A 25,101-nucleotide genomic window follows, 5' to 3' on the forward strand; every position below is an offset into this window, starting at 1 on the left:
CGATGGTTTTCCATCTTTCCTCACCATAATCACGAGTTTATTTGTCAGTGAATGATTGACCACAATACGCAGGATTGTCAAATTTCTCCAGTCTCAGAAGCCACAGGAAAGGAACGTTCATCAGTGGACTTAAGGCGCTTATAAGAAGGAGGGCGTTTTGTCCACTACCGGCGTCCATGGCTGTCACCTACTAACCAATTAACGCAGATCGGCTGATCTGGGCATGGTCTCCTCTGCAAATGATTTTTCATTTGTCATGGGCGATAGGATTAAAGGCGTATTTTCATTTTGATCGTCGATTATCTCATTCGGACTAACGTTGCTATTTTGTGGAGAAGAACATGCATCCGTTGCTTGCACTGAAACTTGAAAACTACTGAGCTGTGCATAATCGAAAGAGCGCTGCGCAAACATCAGACCATTGTAAGAATCACTTGAGAAGGAAGTGGATAGAGGGAAGCCAATACGGAATATTTCCGTGTCCTTCATACATATCCATCGTATTTACTCTCGCAATCATGGTATCATTGGGTAGGTTTTCGGTGGTGATGATTTGTTAAACATTCTCTGCGCATACCGGGACATTGTCCTACAGATCACGCACAGCTATTATAATCTGTGTGGTCCCGAATTTCTTTGGTTCCCTTCGGCAAATATCATCAGTGTAAAGTGATAAATGGATTGTTGCTCACGGGGTCGTTCAGTCATATCAGTACGTTCCCTCTATATTTGCATTTCTCATGCGAAGTTCTCGCTTTGTCTCAGTTTGTAGACTCGGGCACTTTTGACTCCAGCATCACGATCATGCGCGCTCTGCTGCGGAAAGCGCGCTCATGGTGATGTCTTTTTCTGAGATCTGGTTGAAATTCATTTGTTTATACTGTCATTTATTTCGAGAATCTCAACTACAACCCCAGTCACCTTTAGAGATCTTGATTCACCGCCTCCAATATATTTTAAAAATGCCAGTCTTTGTTCACAAAACTTTTTCCCGGTCTAATTTCATTTTGCGAATAATATTCAAATGATTAAATTCACACCTAAACGTTATTTTGTTATTCCCAAAAGCAACCGTAACCTGCGCGCCAAAAGGTGTCATGTCTAAAGCTAGGTCGATTTCACTCTTTCGAACAAAATGCACCAGGCTCTACTTATTCAGCAATGGAATAATTGGCGTCTTCACAAACTGAATCCACAACTAAAAGCACGAAATATCAATCACGCCACTGCGTCACGTGCCAATTTAACAAGTAGGCACGTGCGACCGTGCTGCCTATATCAATGTCAGTTTCTCCAAAATCATATACCGGCCTTGCAGCTGCAACAATAACTTGGCAGCAGATGTGGGGCAGCAGCCTACATGCAAAGCGGAGATGAGGCATCGGATCTCTACAATTATTACAAAAAAGCCTTAGAATCTCTTAATTTTCTTCTCAGATGTGAACACAGAAACTGGATTCACGAGCATGCGCGTAACTTTGGGACTGCATTGTTTTTGTTTCAGAGGTGGGTGGTGTTGGATCTCCGGCCACATTCCTTCACCTCATTGGTAGACAGATACATAGAGACCCGCTCTGTATAACAGCAAACACTCTTAAAGCAATAGTATCTCTGCTGAACACAATAAGAACTGGTTGCGTGTTTCATGCTGTGCATAGTTTTTGGACAATTCCTATTCTATATTTCATATATTTTTCATGTGGTGCGCAAATTAGTGAGCATTATCTTACGATTATCTGAATACTACCCTTTTTGGGCAATACAGGCAGCATTCTTTTGCGTGGAGTCCAGGTAAATCAATGAAACTGAGCTTTCGGAATGAAACATCAATTTGTTAATGTTTCAGTCGGGTGTTCAACTGCTCGTTTCACATTGTTGCCTCGATATTTATTAGAGTTAAATATCCAGTTATACACGTAGCTTCGAGAAGAATCTGCCTCTTTCCCACGATTAAATTTTAATTCACTCCACTTCTATTTGGTTTTCAGTGTGTCCTTGAATTGCTTCAGTTGGTGGAGGCAACGTACATCGAAGTGCAGTTGAAAAGGGTGCTACAGGATTTTGGCTAAGCGACAAAAGCTTACGGTAATATATAATTTGAATAGTGTGTGACTTGCGACAGAACCTATCACCGATATCCATCTCGTTGGTTTGAAGTTGTTGATTCCAAAGACGCACTCTAAGATGCCTTGGCATGATGCTATCGTGCATTGGGCGGATTGTTCACAAGGCAACCAGGATGTCACTAATGCCATTGAATATCCCAGTGACTCGGTGAGATTCACTTTAAATAGATTCGAATGTTCAGGAATTCGATTCCCGGCTCGGGTCACTGTCTGTGCGGAGTTTGCACATTCTCCTCGTGTCTGCGTGGGTTTCCTCCGGGTGCTCCGGTTTCCTCCCACAGTCCAAAGATGTGCGGGTTAGGTTAATTGGCCAGGTTAAAAATTGCCCCTTAGAGTCCTGTGATGCGTAGGTTAGTGAGATTAGCGGGTAAGTATGTGGGGGTAGGGCCTGGGTGGGATTGTGGTCGGTGCAGACTCGATGGGCCGAATGGCCTCCTTCTGCACTGTAGGGTTTCTATGATTTGTCATTTGCTACAGAAGCACACTTGTTGCTGGGGACTGAAGTCTCCCACCCAGAAAAGAATTGTACGCTATTGCCATTCTCAGTTTCCTTCCAATTATTCTCCAACATGGAAGTGGAAGATGGGGAGCCGGGCGCGGGGGGGGGGGGGGGGGGGGGGGATCAGTAAAAGTAGCGTTCGGGGGTGAGGAGCATTGGTGAGGTGGTTGGTGTAATCAGCAGCCGATTTACTTGACCATATTTGACTTTATGCTATTAGAATTCATGAGGTCCAGAATCACTGTTGAGGGCTGCAAGGGCTGCTACATCCCTCGTGTACACTGCTATTCTGTCATCTTTAATTTGTCTGTCTTGTCTGTGAGACAGCATGTAGCTAGGAATGGTGAAGGCTGTGTCTTAAACATTTCACTACCCATTCCTTGGTGAGTAATGCAATATCAGTCTAGTCTTGTATGACAGCTCTCCCAATTTCTGCCCAAACCCCCAAGCTTATCTGAACTAAGATCCCTTGTCTGATAGAAATGTTCATTCCTCGTGGTGCTTTTAATTTAATCCTAATATAAATGGCTTCTCCAGTAAAACTTTGACTTTCAACTACATACTAAAATAATTGATTCGTTCTAACTTCAAACAATGGATTCGCAAATGCGTTTAGCATTTATTTAATTGCATCGGCAGGCTTAACAAATTAATCAAGTACCCAAGAAATTACTGTTCGGTTACTTGAAACTGTTCACAAGTTATTCCTATAAATGCAATGTCGTGCCTTCCCGTAAGTGCCCCCATTTCAATTATTCTATGTCTTTGTTGACATTGTCCCAATGGCAGATTCAGGGTTTCATACAGAAACTCTTTGAGGATCAACATCAGTTTTTTTTCTTTTTAAAAAGTGTCTGAAATGTTATTTAAGTTAGTAAGGCTCTCCCTGCTGCTGAACGTTTTTGGAACCCCTCAATATTGTCTAGTTAACATGCGTGAGAGATATATAGTAAGGTGTCCCTCACCTCCTGAGTGGTGTGGTTGTTTGTAGAGATTGATTCCTTTTCATGTTTAGCAGAGACACCTGCGCCAGTCTCGTGGTCAACCATGGATGCAGCCGAATCGTGTAACATTCGAAACATTAAATCGTTCATAGCTGGAACGTAGTGAAATTGTTGTGGAAGTGTCGCGTTTTCATACGCCTGCGTATAGTTGGGTGGGATCTGAAGATTTACACTCGCCTTTTGAATGCCATGGCGCGAGTTCGCCCGGGAAAGGTATGACGTTTTCCAACAGCACAAACCATTATTAATATCATTTCTCCCTTTGTACACTTTTGTACCGAGATATACAATAGCTACAAGTAAAAGAAATGAGGTGGCGCCAAACGAAATCATGAGGTAAAATTTCAAATCCCATTTCCAGGGTCCAGGGGTCCCCAACATTCCAATATTAGAGGCATTTTCTGTTGCGTCATCTTGCACCAACAAATTGATAGTGAGCATGGATGAAAGGGATGGGGTTCCGTTGTCTCTCACCAAAATTACGATCTTTGCCCTGACTGAATCTTTGCGGGTCAATTGGCGAATCGTCCAAATTTCTCCAGTTTCTGGAGCCACTGTAAAAAGACTTTGATCAGTGGGTTGATGGATTTGATAAACAAGTTGGGCATTGAGACCCGAATCGGCATCAGTAGCTGTGACTTTTGCAACCAAATAACCTGGTTCGGCAGATCTTGGTATTGTGTCCTCTGCTGCGGAACCTTTGATTGTCAAAGGTGACATGATCACAGGGGCATTATCATTCTGGTCCACGATGATCACAGTGACCGTCACATTGCTGCTGAGTGGAGGTGACCCAGAATCCTTCGCACTCACATGCACTTCAAAACTTGTTAGTTGTTCAAAATCAAAAGATTGGTGAGCAGACATCACACCACTGCTCGCATTTACTGAGACGAAAGTGGAGGCAGGCAAACCGTGTATCAGGCTATCCAAAATAGAATATGACAGTTCGGCGTTTTGACCAGAATCTAGATCAAAGGCTGACACGGAACCAATGGAAGCGCCAATAACATTATTTTCTGTAACATGCAGGGCGAAGGAAGGCTGCGTAAAATGCGGCGTATTGTCATTTATATCTGCGACCAGAACTTGGATGATTTTTGTGCTCGACAGTGGCGGGGTGCCTGCATCAGTGCATATGATAGTAATATTGTATTCTGGCATCTTTTCATGATCTATGTCGCCCTGAGTGACTAAAGTATAATAGTTACTAAAAGAAGTGGTAAGCTTAAACGGGATATCTCTGGGCATCCTGCAATGAACATCTGCTGTGTTCTTTGAATCTCGATCTGAAATTCTTATAACAGCTACTGTTGTGCCCGGTGAAGCGTTTTCTAGGATCGTGCTTGACGTAGAGGTTGTTATTATTTCAGGTGAATTATCATTGACGTCAATGACATTTACTAAAATCTTACAGTATACTGCCACTGGATATGGACCTCTGTCCGTGGCTTGTATTGAAATCTGATAACTAGGTGTTTCCTCAAAGTCCAGGACACCAGTTACTCTGATTTCTCCGGTTGTTGCATCCAAGCTAAACAGCTCACGCACTTTCTCGGGAGTGTGATCACTGAAAGAATAGATTACCTCACCGTTCAGACCTTCGTCCACATCCACTGCAGTCACTTTCACAATCAAAGTATCTCTGGGTGTATTTTCTGCAATAGTAATTTCATAGATGTTTTGTTCGCAAACTGGAGTATTGTCGTTCGCATCAACCACAGTGATTTTAATCTCCGTGGTTCCGAATCTCTTCGGTTTCCCTCCGTCTAACGCCGTCAATGTCAGTCGATGAGTCGGTTCTTGCTCTCGGTCTAAAGGTCGTTGCAGCACGAGTTCTGGGACGCCAGCTTCCCCGCCCTCTGATTGCCATTTCAATCTGAAATACTGGTTTGAACTCAGTTGATATGAATGAACACTGTTGGTTCCAACGTCCGGATCAAAAGCTCTCTGGAGTGGAAAGGACGTTCCAAGTGGCGTGGATTCCGATATTTCCAGGTTAACCTCGCTTCTCTGGAACACGGGAGCATTATCGTTTATGTCGAGAATGTCAATTTCAATACGATAGATCTGAAGCGGATTCTCAATCGCAGCTTCTAACATTAATGCGCAACTGAGGCCTTGCTCACAGAGCTGCTCTCTGTCGATTTTTTCTTTTATAAGCAAAATTCCGGTTTTTAAATTCACAGTAAAATGTTGTTTTCTGTTTTCAGATGCGATCCGAAATTTGCGTTCTAATAGCTGTTTAACATCTAAGCCGAGGTCTTCAGCAATATTTCCAATAAAGGCATGAAACTCTAATTCTTCAGCGATTGTGTAGCGAATGTTCCCGTTAACCGAATCAGAAGCATACACGAGAATCACGTGAAGTACGGGCCACAGCGGCATTCGGCTGTTTCGCAAGAAGTCCATTCCGGATCAATGTACTGGGAAATAACTGCCTAATTCTCAGATGAATTTTTCGCTTCTTATTGTAACAGCGGGAACGTAATTGTTCATTTACCTTGGTTTTCAGATTGCTAAAAGATTGCTTTTCGGCCAGCCACACGTGTTCTTTGTCAAAATCGCAAAGCTTATTTGTACAAATTCCGTTAGATTTTCTGCGACTCTTTCTTAGATGTGAATCAAGCGCCTGGAGAGATAAATGTTCCTCCTCTCTCAGATACTGCGCAGTGTTTGTTGCAGGGGGAGTGGTGCTGGATCTTCAGCCACATTTCCTCACCTCATTGGTGGACAGCGACACAAAGAGACAGGGCCAATAATAACACCACATAATCTTAAAGCGATGCTGCCTCTACAGAACACAGGAAGAATTGCCTTGCGCATTTAATGTTGTACAACTTGAATTGGACATTTTTGTGTCATACTTAACGTATGATTCATATGATGTCGTCATTAATATATAAGATAATCTTTGGGTCTATACACCATTTCAAACCTAATATTCTTCATCAATGCTTAGTTATTTCAACAAAATGTAATCTAATGAACGAAAACGTCAATTTGCATTGCTAAGGCGAATTGGTTACACGCTTGACTGAATTTTCTCTTTATTGTTTCTTAACGGTAATAACATTAGCATTTGTCCAATCATGTGATGTTTTAAATGTAATATTTTTCTCAGCCTTGACAGGCTGTTTTGTCAGTTTTAAGTAAGGTGTCGTAGACTTAAAATGATAGCCCAGAAAAGCAAACTTTGATTTGCCAGGTAGAAACTGCATGAAAAGCTCATGGGCCACGAGTACCTCAGAGTTTCAGGAAGACGCATATTCTCTCTCAAAGGACAACTAGGGACGGCCAAGAAATGCTGCCTATATCGTACGGCACATGATGATTGTAGCTACCCTGCTATTCCATCCTATCTAGGCGTCATTCAGAATTACTTCTGAGTTTTGACCATTTGTCAGACTATTGATACAACCAAATGCGCTTTCAAATTCGTTCAACGTCAGAAAACATCCGTTTACATCATATCCAGGAGGATGACTTCCTCATCCATGCCATTAAAACGAGTTTATTGGTCCCCAAGTAACTTTAAAAATGTCAACATCTGATTGCAGCTTGCAGTTGTAAAAGAATATTGCAGCGACAAGAAGCATTAACTTTTTCGATGTCTAACCTCACCTGTATGTATTTATTCTATTGCAAAATTCATCACTTTTAATAAGGTATTGCTTTCTTTGCAATTTCAGCGGAAAACCTAATGAACTGTTGCTGTGTTAAATCAGAACAATGCCACAGGAGTGTAACTGCATCTTGACTTCAATTCTGCAGGTGAGAAATAATTGTAATTTGGAACGGTAGAATATACTGTAAGAAGATGTGAACATCTTCACTTTGGCAGACAGAATAGACCAAACAGTATTCTGTTTGAAAACGAGGAGGCCAATACACTGCCGTGCAGAGGGATCTGGGAGTCTTGGATCATGAAGCACACGAAGCATCTGGTAAGCAGACGTTGCAAGTGGTTACGAAGGCCAATGGAAATTTATCATTTATTGTAAGGGGAATCCGGCACTTAATTCTTTTATGTACAGTCTGTTGTATATGTTTCAGAAATTGACTGACTTTTGATCAACAGCTGAAGGAAATATAGGGTTCAATTTGCGAAACAATACTTCATCAGAATTGTTGGGAGAATGAGTTTGTAAATGAAATCTAGAATTCTTTGCCATAGGCTCAGTGACCGCCAATACATGTTGAGTTGTTCCTTTTTATCTCCAATTTTCCAGGATTCTCCTGCTGCGTTTCTCTTGATAGCAAAATTTCCATTGCAGGTGGTTGCAAAATCAGTGCACTGCTGATATAATGCGTATAATTTTGCTTAACAGTTAGCCCCCTGATTCAGATTAGGCAATAGACATTTAATTTTTTGCTGACTTCACATACTGTGCTTACATATTGTGCTGTTCGATCAATGACAGCGGCTATTACAAATGCAGTTCGAAATTGCGTTGAAAGTAATAAAACTTGAAAAAATAAACATATATCTCACCTCATGAGAGCCAATTACTTCCTTCTTTGTACCGGGTGAAGCAGTCCCGTTCTCCTTCACGGTACATGGATCAGAAGTGATATTAAGAGACCTGAACGCGCAGGTCCACAAATCCTTAAAACTGTCAGCACAGGTGGAAAAGGTGGTGCAGAAAGCATGTGACATGTTTACCTTCATCGGACGGGACATCGAGTACAAAAGTTAGCAAATTATGTTCCAGTTATATAAAACGTTGGTTAGGCCACATTTGGAATACTGTGTCCAATTCTGGTCATCACACTACCAGAAGAACGTGGAGGCTTTGGAGAGAGTACGGAAAAGGTTGCCCCTTATTATCGATCAGGAGAGATTTCATAAACAGGGATTGTTCTCCCTGGAAAGATAGAGATTGAGGGGCGATCTCATAGAAGTTCATATCTATCAGGTCGCCCCTCAAGTGTGGGGAAGTGTGTGTGTGGGGGAGGAGGTGGGGGGGGGGGGGGGAGTGGGGAGGGGGGGGGGATTGGTGGGGGGAGTGATCAGGATATTGAATTCGATGACCTGCCATAATCAAAATGAACAATGCAACAGGCTCGAAGGGCCTACTCCTCCTTCTAGTTTCTATGTTTCTACGTCCTCTGCAATACATTTCGATACTGATGTGACCTGTGGCTTCTTCAGTCTCCACTATGCACTCATTTCTCCTTTTGTCGTGCCCAAGCTAAACATTTATGCCCGTCATCGGTAGTCTGATCGCAGAAAGAATATATTACCTGATTGTTCATCTACATCCACGGAATTTGCTCTCGCGATCACCGTATCATTGGGTTTTTTCGGCCGCACCTGAAGCTATACAACCATTTCGTTGAGTGCTCGAAAGGTCATAGCATAGAAAGCTACGGACCAAGTGCTGGAAAATGGGATTGAAAAAAATAGATGTTTGGTGGTCGGCACAGATACGATAGGGGGGCGGGGGGAGGGGTGGGGCTGTACAACTCTACGACTGAGTTTTTTCGGTGGTGGTGATTTGATAAATGTTCTCTGCGCAAACCAGGACATTGTGGTTCACAATTATAATCTGGGTGGTCCCGAACATTTCCTACTTGTTTTCAACAAGCGCTCCCAAAGTATGCCAGTGAATGTGTTGTTACGCACAAGCTAGGGGTCGTTCAATCACGAGTTCGGGGATATCAGTTTGTTCCCTGTTTGCATTTTTCATTCGAAATTCTCGATTCGCCTCAGTTGGTAGACTCTTAGTTCCAGCACCTCGACCATTCGCGCTTTGTGATGGAAAGCGTATTCCGCGAGGCGCTTTATCTGAAAATTCCCATTGAATTCAGACAATGTCGAGATTCTCAGCTATAACACGGGACACATGTAGGTGATCGTGAATCACAGCCTCCACCTGCAAAGGCATGTGAGTGGTTGTTCACAAAGCTTCCACTGTCTGTATTTTCAAATTTTAATGATTGTAATATGAGTGTGATGCTGTTCCTATGCGTCTGTTTCTCTTCTCCTTCCAGGTGTTATACTGCGCGGATTTGGAATGTGTTATCGAAGGACGTTTTTTGAGTTGCTGTAGTGCATCTTGCATCTAGTATGTACTTCACATCATTAAGTCCATGCTGGAGGACGTGAATGTTTAATTGGCTGAATGCGATGCCAATAAAGGGGGATGCTTTGTCCTTGATTATGTGGAGCGTCTTGAAGCTGGACTTGGACTGCACTCATAAACGCGCGTGAAAAAACTAAATGGTTTGTCCAGTTCGAAATCTGATCTATGGTAAATCACGGATGTTGAAAGGTGGGTGTTGGGGGGTTGGAGGCGGGGGACGGGAGCGGAAATACGGGAATGATAATTGCATGCAACATCATGAGAAATAATTCGATGCCATCCATGATGCTCGTGTGGCTGCAGTTACTTGCCATTTGACAGTTCAACTTGAATGTTGTCCTGTGCTTAATGAATGTTGTTCTGGACTGCTTCAGTAACTGAAGAGCGACGGATGCCACTGTCCATTGGGAATCGTCAACGAACTTCGCCACGTGAGCTCATGATGGAGGGAATGCCATTCATGAAGCAGCGGAAGATTAGTTCTTCGGAAACAATCCTGGAGAGCTCCTGTAGTTATCCTGTAGTTATCTGAGATGACTGACCAAAACAACCGCTTACCAGCTTCATTTGATAGATGCATGGCTCCACACAGTGCATCGTTTGAAATTTGATGCCCACTGAATTCCATTTCTTCTCGGGCTCATTGATGTCCCACTTGATCATGTGCGGCCTTGATGTCTCCGCCCCGAATTCATGTATTTGGTCCACAATTGGACCAAGGCTGTAGTGAGGTCAGGTGCTGACTGGACTTGGTGCAACCCAAACTGAACATCAGTGAGTAGGACATTGCTTTGTGTTTGTCATTTGACAGCAATGTCAACACTTTCAATAATGTTATTGATGATAACGAGAAGACTGAGGGGATAATAAATGAAACAAGTGTACTTGTTTGGTATGTGTGAACACGTCATACCTTGGATATTTTCGGGTCTATGCCAGTGCTGTAGTCATTGGAAATGCTTTGCTGAATGGCATGGCGCGTTCTGGAGCACACATCTTCAGTACTGATGCTGGAATGTTGTCATATCCCAGAATTTTGCAGTGTCCAATGATATAATCAGATTCTCGATTTGGCGTGGAGTCTGAAGACACCTGTAAAGCTGAGGAATTCAATAGGAGACCCAAAATAGCGATTCTGTTAATCTGAGTGAAGGTAGTTGCAAATGCTTCAAATTTGTCTTCTGCACTGATGTGCTTAGCGCTTCCGTCATTGACAATGGAATAATCTCCAACGCCAATTGGTTGATGAATTGCCTCTGCCATTTACGATTTTGTGTGCGACGACAGAGCTGAAATCTGATCCTTTGCTTGTGGGATATTTTACCGCTGTCGTTGCATTCTGTTTCCACTTTTGTGATGTGGAGATGCCGGCGTTGGACTGGGGTAAACACAGCAAGAAGGTTAACAACACCAGGTTAAAGTCCAACAGGTTTATTTGGTAGCAAAAGCCACAAGCTTTCGGAGCCATAAGCCCCTTCTTCAGGTGAGTGGGAATTCTGTTCACAAACAGGGCATATAAAGACACAAACTCAATTTACAGAATAATGGTTGGAATACTTACAGTTAATCAAGTCTTTACAGAATAATGTCTGTATTACAGAATTGTCTGAATTACAGAATTATTCTGCAAATTGAGTTTGTGTCTTTATATGCGCTGTTTGTGAACAGAATTCCCACTCACCTGAAGAAGGGGCTTAAGGCTCCGAAAGCTTGTGGCTTTTGCTACCAAATAAACCTATTGGACTTTAACCCGGTGTTGTTAAACTTCTTACTCCACTTTTTTTGGCATGCAAGTAGTTCTGTGCTGTAGCTTCATCATTTTGGCACCCCGTTTTTCCGTGTTTCTGGAAGTGATTCTGGCTTGATGTCCAGCACTCTTCCTCGAAACCGTCTGGAAACGCTGGGTTTGTTTCTATTGCTAGAATCTGGGCCTGAGGCCATGACTGGCCACAAGGTTACAGACAGTGGTTGAACAAAATTCCGCTGCTGTTGGCCTACGGTGGCTTTAGGAAGCCTAGATTTGCGTTGCTAAATCTGTTCAACATCTGTCCCATTCAGCAACGTGCTCGTGCCACACAACACAATGCAAAATTTCTCCAATGTATTGATGAGACTGCATTTTCGCAAGACCTGTGCGGTGATCCCCCCTAGTACAGGTACCATGGACAGATGCATTTGTGACTCGGAGATTTGTGAAGACCCGTTCAAGTGAGCGTTGCCCTCTTGTTGGTTCTCTCACAATCCGCCACAGATAAAGCTCAGCTGCTTGGTTCCTTTGGACTCCGTCAGATCGGCCATTGTTGGACATGGAGTTGAACTTCCCTGTCCAGATCATATGCTCTGAGATGCAGAGATATCCATGTGTCCTAGGACGCAAGTTGAAATGGCTCGTATGCAGGCGTAGCAATAATTAGCAAGCAAACAAAATGATATCATTTATTGCAAGGGAAATTGAATGCAAGATTTGGGAGTAATACTTTGGTAATCCAGGGCATTGGTGAGACCACATCTAGCGTATTTTGGAAATTATTGGTCTCCTTAATTAAGCAAAGTTTCATATGTTTTATGGCTCAGCCTTCATTGTTTGTGCTAGGTAAGACTCCAATCAGCATAGCATTTTCCTCCTGATTCTTGTTGACAACAGTTTCGCTCGGACACCTTACTGCCACACAGTCAAATGATGCATTGATGTCAAGGGCAGTCAATCACCTCACATCTGGAGCTTAGCTTTTTTATTCCATATTGGCCTACGGCTGACCTGAGGTCAAGAGCTGGATGATAATGGTGAAACCCAAACAGATCATCAGTGAGTAACTTGTTGCTAAGCAAATGAAGGTTGACAACATTCTTGATGAACCCTTCCATTACTTTACTGATGGTGGAGAGTACACTGAGCGGTAGTTGGTTAGGTTGGACTTATCCTACTTTGAGTACAGAACATACCTGAACAACTTTCTACGTTGCTGTGCCTAAATCCGTGTAGTTGTTTCAATGGGGCAGCTGTGCTTGGGCCGTGGCAACTTCTGGAGCGTGCCAACTTCTGGAGCACAGGTATTCAGTACATTTGCCAAATTATTGCCAGGGCTGAATGTTTTGTAGTAGACTGTGCGTTGAGCCCTGTAAACAGCGGGAGTGAATCACAATGGCTGAAGACCCACATCTATGCTGCTGGCGACCACAAATATAGGGTGTGACGGATCATCCTTGAGGCACTATTGGCTGAAGATTGTTCCAAATGCCTGAGTCTTACTTACGCACTGTTGTACTGGGCTCCCGACCACTACGAATGTGAGTATTTGTGGAGACAGCTCAACAGTGAATCGTTCAATTTCCCACCATCATTCTTGATTGGATGCGTTAGGACTGTAAAACTTAGATTTGTTCCGGTAGTTGTAAAATCATTTCACTAGGTCTGTTTGTGATGGTTTTCATGTAAGAAGTCCTGCTTGTAGCTTCAGCAGGTTGACACACCCTAATTTTTAGATAAGCCTGGTGTTACGCCTGGCATACCCTCCTGCACACTTCATTGAGCCAACTTTCATACCCTATATTGTGGTAATGGCAGCGTGTGGAATATGCCGGACTGATGGCTCACAACACATGATAGAGGCCCAGTCTTGAGTTGCAAAATCTGGTCAAAATCTAATCGACACAGTTTTTGTACCACACATCACAATGGATGGCTTCCTCAATTTCAACATGTGTATTCTCTGCACCAGATCGTACAGTGGTCACGATCCCATTTACTGTCACGGCCAGGTGCATCGGTGGCAGGCAGATTGTTAATGGAGAGCTCCAATACGTTTCTCCCTCTTGTTGCTTCACTCTCCCATTGCTGCCTACCCAGTCCATCAGTTTTGTCCTTTCGAACTTGGTCCGCTCGGACGGTCGTGGTGCCACTCTTTTGAAGGACATTGACGTTCCCCACGCAGAAAATATTCTGCACGCTTGCCACCCTTCACGTGTCCTCCACGCTTTGTTCAACATGGGGCATTCATCAGCTATGGGCGGCGTGGTGGGACGGTCAGGCTGTACAGGGCAATCAGCAGGAGGTATCTATGTTCATGTTTAATTTGATACCATGAGACTTCGTGGGGCCCGGAGTAGATGTTACGTTTAGAAGAATGAGGGGTGACCTTTTCGAGACATAGAGGATCCTCATGAGGCTTGACAAGGTCAATGCTGAGAGTATCTTCTCATTGTGAAAGACGCTTGGAGCAGAATGCATAATCTCAGAGTAATGGATCGTCCACTTAAATCAGAGATTCGGAGGAATCTCTTCTCTTGGAAGGGAAAGAATCCCGCTGAGCTTTTTACCGCAGGGCGCAGTAGATATTGAGTCGCTAAGTATGTTCAAATCTGAGGCAGGCAGATTTTTAATCAGTAAGAGACTCAAAGGCTATGAGAATACAGCGGGAAATCTAGTTGCGGGTTATCACATCAGATCAGTCATGATCTCATTGATTGGTGAGCAGATTCCATGGGCCGAATGGTCAACTTCCGTTCAGAAGTCGTATGGTTTTATGATATGCATTGCTACATCAAATAAGGTCTGCACTATCTGTTCCATTCCTTGAACCATCCTACAACACGCAACTGTGTGCAGTCACACTCTCAGAACTGTTTGCAATGAGCCCATAGATGCGGCTCCACCAACATTGCACCAGTCTGCACAGGAACTTTCAAGAAAGTGGTTACTTTAGCCGCGGACATATTTCATGCCGGTTTTTGGGCTTTGACCGATTAACGACTTGTATGTTTAATTCATTTGGTCAGTGAATGTCCTGAAATTATGATCCCTAGTGACGATTCATTTACATCCTATTTTAATCAAATTACTGTTGGATTCATTTCTATACAACTAAAGGTTTTTTTTTCATTGGTGAATAGAGGAATGATATGAAAGCTAGATAAACGTTTTATGTTTTTGACGCAAGTTTAAATTCATTTGCACTCTATAACACTCTATGCAGGCACAAAACCCTTTTGATACCATACTCCTCTCACGATGCTTTTCACGTTCCTGTTACAATTTCCATCTTCCAAATTAGTAGACTTCTACCTGACCGACTGGGGGAACAACGTTTTAACTAACAAGCAAAAATTGTCTTTTATGTCTGGAATTTTTATTAAACCATTACAAAAACATTCCCTCATAATTTGCTTCTTCATGTTTCTACAACACATTATCACCATAAGTGTGTAACTAACAGTCTTTCTGGCAACACCACGTTTCTGCGAAGTCCCTATTTTCCGTGACAGCGTCTAATTCCCCCGATAATATCCATGATTTTATGCACATATCTTGGAATCATCACGATTAATAACCATCAGCAGGTGTCCGTTTCATGTTTTTCTTTCCATGCTCACAGATTTTTTAAAAGCTCTGTCCTACCTGACCATAAGACCATAAGACCCAAGAGCAGAATTAGGCCACTCGGCCCATCGAGTCTGCTCCACCATTCAATCATGGCTGATTTGTTTCTCATCCCCATTCTCCTGCCTTTTCCACATAACCCCTGATCCCCTTATTAATCAAGAACCTATCTATCTCTGTCTTAGAGATACTCAATGACCTGGCCTCCACAGCCTTCTATGGCAAAATGTTGCACAGATTCACCACTCTGGCTGAAGATATTCCTCCTTATTTCTGTTTTAAAGGACCGTCCCTTTAACCTCAGGTTGAGTCCTCTGGTTCTAGTGTTTCCCACCGGTGGCAACAGCCTCTTCACGTCCACTCTATCCAGGCCTCGCAATATCCTGTAAGTTTCAATAAGATCCCCCCTCATCCTTCTAAACTCCAATGAATACAGCCCCAGAGACCTCAACCGTTCCTCATACGACAAGCTCTTTATTCCAGGAATCATTCTTTTGAACCTCCCCTGGCCCCTTTCCAAGGTCAGCACATCCTTGCTTAGATATTGGGTCCAGAACTACTCACAATGCTCCAAATGGAGTCAGACCAGAGCCCTGTACAGCCTCAGAAGTACATCCCCGCTCTTGTATTCTAGCCCTCTCTATATGAATGCTAACATTGCATTTGCCTTCCTAATTGCCGTCTGAACCTGCATGTTAACCTTAAGAAACCCTTGAACAATGACTCACAAGTCCCTTTATGTTTCGGATTTCCGAAGCATTTTCCCAATTTACAAAATAGTCTATGCCTCCATTCCTCCTTCCAAAGTACATAACCTCACACTTTTCCACATTGTATTCCATCTGCCACTTCTTTGCCCACTCTCCTAACCTGTCCAAATCCGTCTGCATCCCCCCTGCTCCCTCAACACTACCTGTCCCTCTATATCTCTTTGGATCATCTGCAAACTTAGCAGCAGTGCCTTCAGTTGTTTACTCCAAATTAATGTATATTGTGAAAAGTTGTTGTCCCAGCACTGGCCCCTGAGGCACACCACTAGTCACTAGCTGCCATCCTGAAAAAGACCCCTTTATCCCCACTCTCTGCCTTCTGCCAGTCAACGAATCCTCTATCCATGCTAGGACATTACCCTGAACACCATGGGCACTTTACTTATTTAACGGTTTCCTATGCGGCAACTTGTCAAAGGCCTTTTGGAAATCTATATGAATTACGTCCACTGGCTCTGTTTTATCGAGCGTCCTTGTTATCTCTTTAAAGAACTGACAGAAACCATTTTCTACGTCGCTCAGGCCATCACATTCCATTTGTCATCTTTACAATACTCATTATGAACCGTGTATAAAATTGACAGAGTTGTTCGCGGGCAAAAAAGTGACTAATCGACAGGTCTGGATGTATTCTGTCCCAGGCTGCTGTGGGAGGCAAGGGGAGATTGCAGGCGCTCTGACTCATTTAAAAAAAAATTCTTCTCTGGCCACAGAGAAGGTACCAAAGTACTGCAGAACTGCAACATATGGTTTTGATATTTAAGATAGGTTGTATGGATAAGACAGGGAACTACAGATCAGTGAGTCTCACGTCACTGCTATAGAAAGCATTGGAGGAAACTCCGAAGGAGAGCATTTATCTGCACTTCGAGAGGCAAGGTTTGATAAGAGAGAGTCAGCATTACTTCGTCAGAGGAAGGTCATGCCTAACAAATTTGATTGAATTTTCTGAGGAGGTGGCCAGGTGTGTCGATGAGGATAATGCAGCTAATGTAGTGTACATGCATTTCAGCAAAGGTTTTGACAAAGTATCACATGAAACTGGAAACCATGGATGAACAGGAATACCCACTGCCTGTTGAAGTCCAGATCTGAGGCATTCAAGTCAGGCGACACTGACCCATATAAGAAAGCCAGATACGATCTAAGGAGAGTCATAATCATGGAGGTTTACAGCATGGAAACAGGTCCTTCGGCCCAACTTGTCCATGCCGCCTTTTTTTTTGAAACCCTTAAGATAGTCCCAATTGCCCACATTTGGCTCATATCCCTCTGTACCCAACTTACCCATATAACGATCTAAATGCTTTTTAAATGACAAAATTGTACCCGCCTCTACGACTACCTCTGGCAGCTTGTTCCAGACACTCACCACCCTCTGTGTGAAACAAATGCCCCTCTGGACACTTTTATATCTCTCCCCTTTCACCTTAAACCTATATCCTCTAGTTTTAGACTCCCCTACCTTTGGGAAAAGATATTGACCATCTAGCTGATCTATGCCCCTCATTATTTTATAGACCTCTATAAGATCACCCTTCAGCCTTTTACGCTCCAGAGAAAAAAGTCCCAGTCTATCCAGCCGCTCCTTATAACTCAAACCATCAAGTCCTGGTAGCATCCTAGTAAATCACTTATGCACTGTTTCTAGTTTAATAATATCCTTTCTATAATAGGGTGACCAGAACTCTACACAGTATTCCAAGTATGGCCTTACCAATGTCCTCTACAACGTCAACGTTGTAGAGGACCTGTATTCAATATTCTGACCAATGAAACCAAGCATGCTGAATGCCTTCTTCACGACTCTGTCCACCTGTGACTCCACTTTCGAGGAGATATGAACCTGTACCCCTAGATCTCTTTGTTCTGTAACTTTCCCCAACGCCCGACCACGGACTGAGTAAGTCCTACCCTGGTTCAATCTACCAAACTGCATCACCTCGTATTTATCTAATTTAAACTCCATCTGTCATTCATCAGCCCAATTGATCAAGATCCCGTTGCAATCAGAGTTAACCATCGTCACTGTCCACTATGCCACAAATCTTGGTGTCATCTGCAAACTTACTGACCATCCTCATCATAGAAATCATAGAAACCCTACAGTGCAGAAGACCATTCGGCCCATCGAGTCTGCACCGACCACAATCCCACCCAGGCCCTACCCCCACATATTTATCCGCTAATCCCTCTAACCTACGCATCTCAGGATTCTAAGGGGCAATTTTTAACCTGGCCAATCAACCTAACCCGCACATCTTTGCCTTCTATATTCCCGCACATATATGCCTTCTATATTCTCATCCAAATTATTAATATAAATGATAAATAACAGTGGGCCCAGCATCGATCAAAGTTCTATCAAAGATGCCAAAAGACAGTACCGGACCAACCTAGAGTCCCAGGCTAGCCACACCGACTCCCGCCGACTTCGACAAGGTTTGCAAGGCATAACAGGCTACAAGGTGAAGGCATGTAAAATCGCCGGCTCCAACGCACCCCTCCCTGATGAGCTCAATGCATTTTACGCACGTTTTGACAAGAGGTCAGCGAGAGCAGCACGCCACCTTGGAAGCCCTGGATGAACATGCATCTGGGGTCACCATTGCTGACTAGATGTCAGAGCAGCCTTCTCGAAGGTCAACACACAGAAAGTGATTGGCCCGGATGGGGCACCCGGACGAGCACTCAGATCCTGCGTGGATCAGCTGGCGTGGGTATTCACAGACATCTTCAACCTCTCTTTACAACAATCCGAGGTCCCTATCTGCTTCAAGAAGATGACCATCATCCTGATCCCTAAGAAAAACCAAGCAGCGTTCCTTAATGACTATCGGCCAGTGGCTCTGACAGCCATCATTATGAAGTGCTTCGAAAGGCTAATCACGGCATGAATCAATTCCAGCCTCCCGGACTACCTTGATCCACCACAGTTTGCCTATCGCTGCAACAGTTCTACAGCAGATGCCATCTCCCTGGCCCTGCACTCAACCCTAGAACATCTAGATAACAAGGACACCTATGTCAGACTCCTATTTATTTACTAAAGCTCAGCCTTCAACACTATTATTCCCACGAAACTCATCACCAAACTCCGTGGCCTGAGCCTCGGCACCTCCCTCTGCAACTGGATCCTGAACTTCCTAACTCACAGACCACAATCAGTAAGGATAGGCAACAACACCTCCTCCATGATCATTCTCAACCTGGTGCCCCACAAGGCTGTGTCCTCAGCCCCCTACTGTACTCCTTATGCACCTATAACTGTGTGGCCAAATTCCCCTCCAATTCGATTTTCAAGTTTGCTGACGACACCACCGCAGTGGGACGGATCTCAAATAATGATGAGACAGAGAACAAGGATGAAATAGAGAACCTGGTGAACTGGTGCAGCAATAATAATCTCTCCCTCAATGTCAACAAAACGAAGCAGATTGTCATCGACTTCAGGAACTGTAAAGGGGAATTTGCCCCTGTCTACATCAACGGGGACGAAGTAGAAAGGATCAAGAGCTTCAGGTTTTTAGGTGTCCAGATCACCAACAGCCTGTCCTGGTCCCCCCATGCCGACACTATAGTTAAGAAAGCACACCAACGCTTCTACTTTCTCAGAAGACGAAGGAAATTTGGCATGTCAGCTACGACTCTCACCAAATTTTACAGATGCACCATGGAAAGCATTCTTTCTGGTTGTATCACAGCTTGGTATGCCACCTGCCCTGCCCAAGACCGCAAGGAACTACAAAAGGTCGTGAATGAAGCCCAATCTATCAGGCAAACCAGCCTCTCTTCCATTGACTCTGTCTGCACTTCCCGCTGCCTCGGCAAAGCAGCCAGCATAATTAAGAACCCCACACACCCCGGACATTCTCTCTTCCACATTCTTCCATTGGGAAAAAGATACAAAAGTCTGAGGTACCATAACAACTGATTCAGGAACAGCTTCTTCCCTGCTGCTGTCACACTTTTGAATGGACTTACCTTGCGTTAAGTTGATCTACCTATACCCTAGCTATCACTGTAACACTACATTCTGCACTCTCTCGTTTCCTTCTCTATGAACGGTATGTTTTGTCTGTATAGCCCGCAAGAAACAATACTTTTCACTGTATGTTAATACATGTGACAATAATAAATCAAATCGAAATCAAACATGAGAGACTTATAAAGACCATAAATGCACGTGATGAAGGGTAATTTGATAAAGTGAGTTCAAAAACTGGCTCAGTGATAAGAGACAGAGAGTGATGACATAATGTCGCCTTAGTGATGGAAATTAATGTCCAGTGGCGTGCCAAGGGGATTTGTGGTGGGTTGGGGAGGGGGGGGGGGGTTTGGGGTCGGAGAGGGGGGGTCTATCCTCCCCTATTAGTCATTTATATGAGCAACATAGATGACTATATGGGCGTTAGGATTAGTACGTTTGTGCGTTTGTGGATGACACAAAGATTGACAGGTGGTTAACAGTGAGGTTGAGATTATTTTGCGACAAGAAGATGTAGACGGGATGCTCAAATGGACAGATAAGTGGCACATATCATTTAACACTGAAATGTGTGAGGTGTTACACTTTGGAAGGAGTAATTTGACAAGGAGATGTTCAATGAACGGCATAAAACTAGGAGGTTCTATGGAACAAAAGGACCTTGGCGTGTTTGCCCTTAGAACTTTGAAGGTTGATGGCATGTCAGTGGACTGGTGAAAAAGGCATATGGGCTATTTCCCTTTCTCGATCAGGGCATAGATTACAAAATCAGAGAAGTCATGTTGGAATTGCATAGAACTTTGATGAGGCCACAACTGGAATACTGTGTGCAGTCCTGGTCGCCACATTATAGGAAGGATGTGATTGTACTGTCGGGTGTAGAAGGCAGATGCACCAGGATGCTGCCTGGGATGGAACGTTTAAATTAAAAGCGAATTTGGATAGGCTTGGGATGTTTTCCTTGGCGCAGAGAAGACAGAGGGGCGACCTAATCGAGGTGTACAAGGTTATGAGGCGCATTGATAGAGTCGAAAAGGATCAGCTGTTCCCCATGGTTTAAGGGTCAGTCACGTGGGACACTATCCAAGGTATGGATCAGGAGGCTGAGGGGTAATGTGAGGCAAAACCTGTTTTCCCAGCGGATGTTGACAGGCTGGACTGCTCTGTCTCAGATGATGATAGAGTCGAGTTGCCTCACATTCTCCAAAATGTACCTGGATGAGATCTTCGCACGTCACAACATTCACGGTTATGAGTCAAACGCTAGTAAATGGAATTAGGTGGGAGGTCAGGTGTTTCCCATATGTTGGTGCAGACCCGTTGGTCTGAAGGACCTCTTCTGCACTGTGTCATTCTATGATTCTGTGATCTTATTCCACTGATATTCCTTCTCTTCCAAAGATGTGCGGGTTAGGTTGATTGGCCAGGTTAAAAATTGCCCCTTAGAGTCCTGGGATGTGTAGGTTAGAGGGATTAGCGGGTAAAATATGTGGGGGTAGGGCCTGGGTGGGATTGTGGTCGGTGCAGACTCGATGGGCCGAATGGCCTCCTTCTGCACTGTAGGGTTTCTATGTTTCTATGTTTCTATGTTTCTTGGAGAAATATTGATAGCTGACAGCGCTTTGAAATGAATGTCTATATAATTGGCTTGTCCAATAATTGTTTTTAACTTTGTAGAAAGTGCTACAATAACAGTTTAGCTAATAATTAATTCAGCGCATTATTTTTTTTTAACTTAGTTGGACCACTGACCCGCAGCAATCTTTTCAAATCACGAAGTAATCATAGCTATCTTAAGGTCGGTAAACTATATATACACCTCCACAAAGTCATTTATAACAGAGATTCCTATAAATAACATATAGTCCCTCCTGCAATAGCCAACAGTTCAATTCTTGCGCCTTTTTGGCGTTGACAGCAATCAATGCTTTTATCACATCACGGACAGTTGTTGCATTAAACAGAACTTAGGCGAAATGTTATCTTAGTAATAAGTCAAGCTTTGTTTCCACATTTACGTTCATTCATCTCCCTCAATTTTATCTCGTTAACATGCCCAAGACATTTTTACGAAGGCGCCCCTCACCTCATTAGTTGTCTCGTTGTTGGTACTGATTGATGCCTTTCCATGATTTGCATTGATAGGTGTTCCAGTCTTGAGATCAATCATGGATGCAGCCGAACCATGTGACTTTAGAAACATTAAATCGTTCATAGCTGGATCGCAGCGAAATTGTTGTGGAAGTGTCGCGGTTTCATACGCCTGCGTATAGTTGGGTGGGATCTGAAGATTTACACTCGCCTTTTGAATCCCATGGAGCGAGTTCGCCCGGGAAAAGTATGCCGCATTCCAACAGCAAAGGCCACTATTGATATAATTTCTCCCTTTATACACTTTAGTACCGAGGAATATAATAGCCACAAGTAAAACAAATGAGGTGGTGCCAAACAAAACCATAAGGTAGAATTTCAAATCCCATTTCCAGGGTCCAGTGGCCCCCAACATTCCAATATTGGAGGCAACTTCTGTTTCGTCATCTTGCACCGATACATTGATAGTGATCATAGATGAAAGGGATGGGGTTCCGTTGTCCCTCACTAAAATTATGATCTTTGTCCTGACTGAATCCTTGCGGGTAAAGGGGCGAATCGTCCATATATCTCCAGTTTCTGGAGCCACAGTAAAGAGACTTTCATCAGTGGGTTGATAGAGTTGGTAAACAAGTTGGGCATTGAGACCCGAATCGGCATCATTAGCTGTGACTTTTGCAACCAAATAACCTGGTTCGGCAGATCTTGGTATTGTGTCCTCTGCTGCGGAACCTTTGATTGCCAAAGGTGACACGATCACAGGGGCATTATCATTCTGGTCCACGATGATCACAGTGACCGTCACATTACTGCTGAGTGGAGGTGACCCAGAATCCTCCACACGCACATGAATTTCGAAACTTGTTAGTTGTTCAAAATCAAAAGATTGGTGAGCAGACATCACCCCGCTGACTGTATTTACTGAGACGAAAGTGGATGCAGGCAAACCGTGTATCAGGCTATCCAAAATAGAATACGACAGTTCGGCGTTTTGACCAGAATCTGGATCAAAGGCTGACACGGAACCAATGGAAGCGCCAATAACATTATTCTCTGTAACATGCAGGGTGAATGAAGACTGCGTAAAATGCGGCGTATTGTCATTTATATCTGCGATCAGAACTTGGATGATTTTCGTGGTCGACAGTGGCGGGGTGCCTGCATCAGTGCACATAATAGTAATGTTGTATTCTGGCATCTTTTCATGATCTATGTCGCCCTGAGTGACTAAAGTATAATAGTTACTAAAAGAAGTGGTAAGCTTAAACGGGATATCTCTGGGCATCCTGCAATGAACATCTGCTGTGTTCTTTGAATCTCGATCTGAAATTCTTATAACAGCTACTGTTGTGCCCGGTGAAGCGTTTTCTAGGATTGTGCTTGACGTAGAGGTTGTTATTATTTCAGGTGAATTATCATTGACATCAATGACATTTACTAAAATCTTACAGTATACTGCCGCTGGATATGGACCTCTGTCCGTGGCTTGTATTGAAATCTGATAACTAGGTGTTTCCTCAAAGTCCAGGACATCAGTTACTCTGATTTCTCCGGTTCTTGCGTCCAAGCTAAACAGCTCACGCACTTTCTCGGGAGTGTGATCACTGAAAGAATAGATTACCTCACCGTTCAGACCTTCGTCCACATCCACTGCAGTCACTTTCACAATCAAAGTATCCCTGTGTGTATTTTCTGCAATCGTAATTTCATAGGTGCTTTGTTCGCAAACTGGTGCATTGTCGTTCGCATCAACTACAGTAATTTTAACCTCCGTGGTTCCGCACCTCATCGGCTCCCCTCCGTCTAACGCCGTCAGTGTCAGTCGATGAGTCGGTTCTTGCTCTCGGTCTAAGGGTCGCTCCAGCACGAGTTCTGGGACGCCAGCTTCCCCGCCCTCTGATTGCCATTTCAATCTGAAATACTGGTTTGAACTCAGTTGATATGACTGAACACTGTTGGTTCCAACGTCCGGATCAAAAGCTCTCTGGAGTGGAAAGGACGTCCCAAGTGGCGTGTATTCCGATATTTCCAGGTTAACCTCGCTTCTCTGGAACACGGGAGCATTATCGTTTATGTCGAGAATGTCAATTTCAATACGATAGATCTGAAGCGGATTCTCAATCACAGCTTCTAACATTAATGCGCAACTGAGGCCTTGCTCACAGAGCTGCTCTCTGTCGATTTTTTCTTTTATAAGCAAACTTCCAGTTTTTAAATTCACAGTAAAATGTTGGTTTCTGTCTCCATATGCGATCCGAAACTTGCGTTCAAATAGCTGTTTAACATCTAAGCCGAGGTCTTTAGCAATATTTCCAACAAAGGCACCAAGCTCTAATTCTTCAGCAATTGAATAGCGAATGTTTCCATTTACCGAATCGGAAACATACACGAGAATTACGTGAAGAACGGACCATAGCGACATTCGGCTATTTCGCAAGAAGGCCATTCTTGATCAATGTACCGGGAAATAACTGTCTGATTCTCAGATGAATTTTACGGTTCTTATTGCAACCGCGAGAACGCAATTGTTCATTACCTTGGTTTTCAGATTGTTAAAGGATTGCTTTTCGGCCAGCCACACATGTTCTTTTTTCAAAAACGCAATGCTTATTTTACAAATTCCGTTCGATTTTCTGCGACTCTTTCTTCGACGTGGATCAAGCGCCTTTAGAGTTGAATGTTCCTCCTCTCTTCGATACTACGCTGTGTTTGTTGCAGGGGGCGTGGTACTGGATCCTCAGCCACATTTCCTCATCTCATTGGTAGACAGCGTCACAAAGAGACTGGGTCAATAATGACAGCACACGATCTTAAAGCGATAGTGCCTCTACAGAACACTGGAAGAATTGCGCTGAGAATTTAATGTTGTACAACTTCAATTGAAAACTTCTGTGCCATATTAACGTGCGTTTCATAAAATGTGCTCATTAATATGTAAGACAATGTCATGAGTCAATACACAATTCACTTGACGAATGTTGTTCGTCATCGTTCGGTTATTTCAACAAAATTTACTCTAATGAAATAAACAGCCAATTTGCATTGCTCTGTCGGATTGGCTTACTTGACTTTTCTGTTTATTACCTATTATCGGTAAAATAATTCAAATCAGACTCACCATGCCGTGTTTTAAATATAATATGGCTCTGAACCTTGA

At 43.5% G+C, this 25,101-nt stretch overlaps 1 protein-coding gene and 2 pseudogenes across 3 annotated transcripts in view; all 3 read right to left on the reverse strand.

The window, feature by feature from the left end:
* The window catches only part of LOC144505630 (protocadherin beta-16-like), a 129,176-nt gene that overhangs the window by 28,096 nt on the left and 75,979 nt on the right, over nt 1-25,101 (reverse strand). The window lies entirely within an intron of this gene.
* Nucleotides 199-6,031, reverse strand: LOC144505562 (protocadherin-10 pseudogene; annotated as a pseudogene). Its single transcript, XR_013499824.1, has 2 exons — nt 3,591-6,031; nt 199-402 (listed from the first exon to the last, which is right to left on the reverse strand). The product of XR_013499824.1 is annotated as a protocadherin-10 pseudogene (transcript).
* On the reverse strand, nt 21,901-24,410 carry LOC144505563 (protocadherin gamma-A7 pseudogene; annotated as a pseudogene).

Source organism: Mustelus asterias, chromosome 16, assembly GCF_964213995.1.
Source record: "Mustelus asterias chromosome 16, sMusAst1.hap1.1, whole genome shotgun sequence".
Classification (NCBI taxonomy): domain Eukaryota; kingdom Metazoa; phylum Chordata; class Chondrichthyes; order Carcharhiniformes; family Triakidae; genus Mustelus; species Mustelus asterias.